The 6980-nt window shown below is 50.7% G+C and overlaps 1 long non-coding RNA gene across 1 annotated transcript; it reads right to left on the bottom strand.

The window, feature by feature from the left end:
• Positions 1–4494: 4494 nt before the first annotated feature.
• LOC113886366 lies at positions 4495–6770 on the bottom strand. Its single transcript, XR_003509421.1, has 3 exons — positions 6636–6770; positions 6238–6365; positions 4495–5759 (listed from the first exon to the last, which is right to left on the bottom strand). It is a non-coding gene; the product is annotated as an uncharacterized LOC113886366 (long non-coding RNA).
• Between the last annotated feature and the right edge of the window lie 210 nt (positions 6771–6980).

The raw sequence follows: 6980 nt of genomic DNA, 5'->3' as shown, positions 1-6980 counted from the left end.
CAATAATTTCTTAATATCATCAGTGTTCAATTTTCTGCTATAATCAGTGTTCAAATAGTCAGTTGCCACATAGCTATGAGATGGCTTTCTTGTTGTTGCTGCTTTCTTATTTCTGGCCTTAATGAAACCCCCTCCTTTCCCACCAACTTTGCTATAGATTAAAAAATGTTTAATTAGTATTGTTTCCGGTATTTGTATGTGTTTGTAACAAATGGAGTTCTCTGGATATCTAGTCGGTTGTTGATAGCTGTTCAGTTGCTCAGTTGTGTCCGATTCTGCAACCCCATGGACTGCAGCATGGGCTGCCCTGTCCTTCACCGTCTCCTGGAGTTTGCTCAAACTCATGTCCATTGAGTCAATGATGCCATCCAACCATCTCATCCTCTGTCGTCCCCTTCTCCTGCCTTCAATCTTCTCCATCATCAGGGCCTTTTCTAATGAGATGGCTCTTCCCATCAGGTGGCCAAAGTATTGGAGTTTCAGCTTCAGCATTAGTCTTTCCAATGAATATTCAGAATTGATTTTCTTTAGGATGGATTGGTTTGATCTCCTTACAGTCCAAGAGACTCTCAAGAGTCTTCTCCAACACCACAGTTCAAAAGCATCAATTCTTTGGTGTTCAGCCTTTTTTATGTTTCAACTCTCAGATCCATACATGATTACTGAAAAAACCAAAGCCTTGACTAGACAGACTTTTGTTGGCAAATTAATGTCTCTACTTTTTAATATGCTGTCTAGGTTGGTCATAACATTTCTTCCAAGGAGCAAGTGTCTTTTAATTTCAGGGCTGCAGTCACCATCTGCAGTGATTTTAGAGCCCGCCAAAATAAAGTCTGACAGTTTCCATTGTTTCCCCATCTATTTGCCATGAAGTGATGGGACCAGATGCCATGATCCTAGCTTTTTTTTTTTTTAATTTTATTTTATTTTTAAACTTTACAATATTGTATTAGTTTTGCCAAATATCGAAATGAATCTGCCACAGGTATACCCGCATTCCCCATTGTGAACCCTCCTCCCTCCTCCCTCCCCTACCCTCCCTCTGGGTTGTCCCAGTGCACCAGCCCCAAGCATCCAGTACTGTGCGTCGAACCTGGACTGGCGACTCGTTTCATACATGATATTATACATGTTTCAATGCTATTCTCCCAAATCTCCCCATCCTCTCCCTCTCCCACAGAGTCCATAAGACTGATCTATACATCGGTGTCTCTTTTGCTGTCTCGTCACAGGGTTATTGTTACCATCTTTCTAAATTCCATATATATGCGTTAGTATACTGTATTGGTGTTTTTCTTTCTGGCTTACTTCACTCTGTATAATAGGTTCCAGTTTCATCCATCTCATTAGAACTGATTCAAACGTATTCTTTTTAATGGCTGAGTAATACTCCATTGTGTATATGTACCACAGCTTTCTTATCCATTCATCTGCTGATGGGCATCTAGGTTATATAAACAGTGCTGCGATGAACACTGGGGTACACGTGTCTCTTTCCCTTCTGGTTTCCTCAGTGTGTATGCCCAGCAGTGGGATTGCCGTGATCCTAGCTTTTTGAATGTTGAGTTTTAAGCCAGCTTTTCGACTCTCCTCTTTCACCTTCATTAAAAAGCTCTTTAGTTCCTCTTTGCTTTCTACCATAAGGGTGGTGTCATCTGCACATCTGAGGTTATTGATATTTCTCCCAGCAATTTTGATTCCAGCTTCTGCTTCATACAGCCTGGCATTTTGCATGATGTACTTTGCATATAAGCTAAATAATCAGGGTGACACTGTACAGCCTTGACGTACTCCTTTCCCAGTTTGGAACCAGTCTGTTGTTTCATGTCTGGATCTGACTGTTGCTTCTTGACCTGCATATAGATTTTTCAGGAGGCAGGTAAGATGGGCTGGTATTTTCATCTCTTGAAGAATTTTCCACAATTTGTTGTGATCCATACAGTCAAAGGCTTTGGCATCGTCAATAAAGCAGAAATATATGTTTTTTTGGAATTCTCTTGCTTTTTCTATGATCTCTGGTTCCTCTGCCTTTTCTAAATCCAGTTTGTACATCTGGAAGTTCTCGGTTTATGTACTGTTGAAACCTAGCTTGGAGAATTTTGAGCATTACTTTGCTAGTGTGTGAAATGAGTGCAATTGTGCAATACTTTGAACATTCTTTGGCATTGCCTTTCTTTGGGATTGGAACAAAAACTGACCTTTTCCACTCCTGTGGCCACTGCTAAGTTTTCCAAGTTTGCTGGCATATTGAATATAGCACTTTAACAGCATCATTTTTAGGATTTGAAATAGCTCAGCTGGAATTCCATCACCTCCACTCTCTTTGTTCATAGTGATGCTTCCTAAGGCCCAGTTGACTTGGCATTCCAGGATGTCTGGCTCTAGGTGGGTGATCACACCATCTGGGTCATTACGATCTCTTCTGTATAGTTCTTCTGTGTATTCTTGCCACCTCTTGTTAATATCTTCTGCTTCTCTTAGGTCCATACCATTTCTGTTCTTTATTGTGCCCATCTTTGCATGAAATGTTCCCTTGGTATCTCTAATTTTCCTAAAGAGGTCTCTAGTCTTTCCTATTATATTGTTTTCCTGTATTTCTTTGTATTAATCACTTAGGAAGGCTTTCTTATCTCTCCTTGTTATTCTTCGGAACTCTGCATTCAGATGGGTATAACTTTCCTTTTCTCCTTTGCCTTTTGCCTCTCTTCTTTTCTCAGCTATTTGTAACCCCCTCTCAGACAACCATTTTTCCCTTTTGCATTTATTTTTTCTTGGGGATGATCACAGCCTCCTGTACAATGTTGCAAACCTCCATCCACAGTTCTTCAAGCACTCTGTCTATCAGATCTAATCCCTTGAATCTATTTGTCACTTCTACTGTATAATCTGGCGTGCTGTGATTCATGGGGTTGCAAAGAGTCGGATACGACCGAGCCACTGAACTGAACTGAACTGTATAATCATAAGGGATTTGACTTAGGTCATACCTGAATGGTCTAGTGGTTTTCCCTGCTTTCTTCAATTTAAGTCTGAATTTTTCAATAAGGAGTTCACGATCTGAGCCACAGTCAGCTTCTGGTCTTGTTTTTGCTGACTATATAGAGCTTCTCCATCTTCGGCTGCAAAGAATATAATCAATCTGATTTCGGTATTGACCATCCGGTGATGTCCATATGTAGAGTCTTCTCTTGTGTTGTTGGAAGAGGGTGTTTGCTATGACCAGTGTGTTCTCTTGGCAAAACTCTGTTAGCCATTGCCCTGCTTCATTTTGTACTCCACGGTCAAACCTGTCTACTGCCTGACTTCCTACTTTTGCATTCCAGTTCCCTATTATGAAAAATACATCTTTTTTTGGTGTTAGTTCTAGAATATGAACTAGAACCTGTGCCTTGAGAGCAAGCTTTTCTGTCTGCTGCCTGGTTTTCTTAATTCCCAGCTCCACCAAGTGGGTCAGCTCCTGTTATCCCCACTGGCACAGATGAGGAAACTGAGGTCTCCACGGGTTCCACAACTTGCCCAAGGTCATGAGTGGGGTCGAACTTGTTCCCTGATCCACGGGCTGGCAGGTCGTCGCCCAGGCACCTCGGTGTTGACAAGCGCTTTCCTTTGAATCCCTGAGCACCTGGAGAGCCTGGCATGGCAGGATGCTGCTGCCCTCTCGTGGCCATTAGGATCACTGCAGGCCTGAGCTAGGAGCCCCTGGAGCCGGGTTGGGCCTGAACCCCTGACTCTGGAGGCCCTCAGTCTTTTCCTTGCTCCCCTCACTCCCCCAACCCCTCAGGGCCTGGGAGAGATGCTGCAGTGAAAAAGTGAAAAAGGAAAATGAGTTTTTCTTTTCTTTCCTAAGAACAAAGAAGAAGGAACAGTGAGCAGGCCTGATCACTGCTAGCTTTTACTTGGGTGTGCGCCCAATGGCTCAGTTGTGTCCGACTCTTTGTGACCCCGTGGACTGTAGCCCGCCAGGCTCCTCTGTCCATGGGACTCTCCAGGCAAGTATACTGGAGTGGGTTCCACGCCTCCTCCAACTATCCTTTGACTCCATGCTAATTACAACTTTACAGAACTCTCTTTGCAGACCCTCCCTTGTAGTTTTTCTCTTTTTGCCTTATAGAAAGAAGGCCTCAGCACAAAAGACAATAATGCACCCAACTACCCAACTGCCAGACCCCATTACTGGGCTACCTGACACCAGCCTGTGACCGCTTTTGAAAGAGCGCTAGAGGAAGGATGCAACATCCTGAAACCTCTGTTCCTCATCACCAACCCCTGACTGTGAGCCTGCATCTATATAATCCCCCCAGATTCCTCGTGGAAAAGGGGCACCGTTCTTAAGGCACAAACCTCCTGTGCTCTCCCTTCTGCCACCTGAGGATCACAGCCACCTTTCTATTTCTTCCAAACTGTCTCCATGGTTTTTTTTTCCTTACTTGGTTTTTGTGGGCACAAAGAAAGCCAAGGTTTTGGTAGCATCAGAGAGGAGAAATAACAAAAGCCTGCAGCTCCATCCTTTATTCCCTGAGGGATCTCAGTCAAGTCACCTAACCAGCCAGGCCTCAGTTTTCGCATCTATAGAATGGGCATAATCCCTCTTCAGGTAGGAGGATTTCTTGAGCAGGCAGGTGCTCCTGGAGAACCAGACCCTGGACTGGGGAAGACTCACCGGTAGCCCCCTCGTCACCCCCCTCACCCCACCCCCACCCCAGAGAAAGCAGCGGGCAGCCCGCGGAGGGTACACCACGTCCTTGCCGGGAGTAAACACTCTCGGTGCAAAGTCTGCAGCGTTTGTTGACTGGGCGGTGGGGGCTGCTCATCAAAGGCGGCCCAGCGCCCTGCGGGCCATTGCGGGCGGTGAGCTTTGGTCGGAGGCTCGTTGATAAGCAGGGAGGACGTGTGATCCCGGCCCGGGAGGGGCTCGGGCAGGAGGCGCCTCCCCCGCGGTCCGCTCCCGGAGCACCGGCTGCCCCGGTGCTGCCCAGGGACAAGGCCGACAGGCCGGCTCTGCCTCGCCGCCGCCTGAGGGAGGGTCTGTGTCCTCGCTGAGCCCAGCGCCCCCGCACGGGTCTCTCCAGGCTCAGCACCAGCCCCGGGTATCCAGGGGATCTGCGCGGGGCGGGGGTGGGGGTGTAGGTAGGTGCGGGGGCGGGGCGGGGAGGGAGATAACCCTCGGCCACTCCCCCCAGAGCCTGGGGGCTGGTGCTGCTTCTAAGACTCCAGGGGCAGAAGGCGGGGCCTTCAGGGAACCCAGGATTCAAGAACCCTTCCAGGCACCCTCCTCCACCGCGGAGGCGGAAGGTGGCTTCCTTCTAGAATCTGCGATCACAGCTTCTGGGGACCGCCAGATCCCCGCCCCGCAAGTCTGAGCGTCAGGTACGCTCCTGCACAAAGTCCCCCCTCCCCGCCCCCCGTCCCTGGCCGTGAGGAGCTCGCAAGATACCCCGCCTGGGTTCTCCACCGGGCAGTCCACCTGCCTACAGGCCACCTCCCCCTTCCACTCTTCCACACCCCACAAGACAGCCGCTCTTGGCCCCCGGCCGGGGTCACTGTTCCCTGCACACACCAGCCTCCCATGGGAGCGCCAGCCCCTGTGGGTACCTGTCCCAGCCGACTCTGTGAAGGCTCAGCCCACCTTGCCACCCGGCTCTGACGGCCCCTGTCTCCCCCAGAGAAAGGGGACCCTCAGGCCTACAGACACCCATTGGGAGACCCGAAGACCGCAGGGCCAGGAGGACTGCGACCGGCTGGGAGGAGCTGTGCCCGACCTGGGGGAGGGCAGAGAGGCGGCAGGGAGAACCATCAGGGGCACTGGGGAGCCGGAGAGGGTTTGTGTGAAGGGAGGGCCCTGCCAGGTGGGCATTTAAGGGCCATCATGCTGGCCACACTGACGGGCAGGCCACAGTGGGGAGAGCAGCGAAGAGAAGAAAGAGAGGTCGCTCAGTTGTGGCCGACTCTGTGACCCCACGGACAGTAGCCCGCCTGGCTCCTCAGTCCATGGGATTCTCCAGGCAAGAATACTGGAGTGGGTTGCCGTTTCCTCCTCCAGGGGATCTCCCCAACTCAGGGATGGAACCTGCAGACAGACTCTTTAATGTCTGAGCCACCAGGGGCTCCTGCAGCAAAGAGGGCTGTACGTAATACAGGGCAGCTTGTGAGCAGGACAGCATGTGACAGTCTGGGAGGGGGAAGGGGCTCGAGGGAGGGAGGCTGGGAGGGGGCGTTGGAGACCTGCAGAACCCTCACCAGGACGGATGCAGCAGCAATGGCCTGTGCAGCTGGCGACTGAAGGTCATCGCAGGGGCAGGACTGAATGAGCAGGTGGTGAGGCCAGGGGCAGCGAGTGTGGACCGTTGGCTGGAAGGGCTTGGCAGCTGAGCGGACAGACAGGAAGGCATGGCGGGGGATGGTGAGGTTTCGCTGCCCTTTCTTAAGAAGGGAGAATCTTGCTGGTGTTTGCAAACTGAGCGGCATGAGCTGGCCTGTGGCCAGACCTGAGGGGTCCCTGCAGGGGGCCAGGACCTGGGTAAGGGGAGGTGGTCGCTGCAAGGAGGGGGTTAGCCTGGCAGGGGCAGAGCCTGGAGGCTGGGTCCCCATCCCGGCCTGGCCACCGTCCAGCTGCCTGACCTCCCGCAAGTACTGACCTCTCTCTCCGGTCCTCAGGGGGGCAGTTAAGATGGGACTTCCTGCCTCCATTCTGACGCTGGTGCGTGCTCAGTCATTCAGTCGTATCTGATTCTTTGTGACCCCGTGGACTGTAGTCCACCAGGCTCCTCTGTCGTGGGATTTTCTTGGCAAGAATACTGGAGTGGGTTGCCATGCCTCCAGGGGATCTTCCCAACTCAGGGATCGAACCCGTGTCTCCTGCATTGCAGGCAGATTCTTTACCAGAAGCCCATTCTGTCTGATACTGAAGGTCTAAAACAGAACAGTAAGTACCCTCTCAGCCAGGGCGCCAAGCTCCGGAGGGGCCCACTCTGCCCCTCCAG

Source organism: Bos indicus x Bos taurus, chromosome 29 (genome assembly GCF_003369695.1).
Source record: "Bos indicus x Bos taurus breed Angus x Brahman F1 hybrid chromosome 29, Bos_hybrid_MaternalHap_v2.0, whole genome shotgun sequence".
In the NCBI taxonomy this organism is placed as follows: Eukaryota; Metazoa; Chordata; class Mammalia; order Artiodactyla; family Bovidae; genus Bos; species Bos indicus x Bos taurus.
This window is presented reverse-complemented; position numbering and strand designations above follow the sequence as displayed.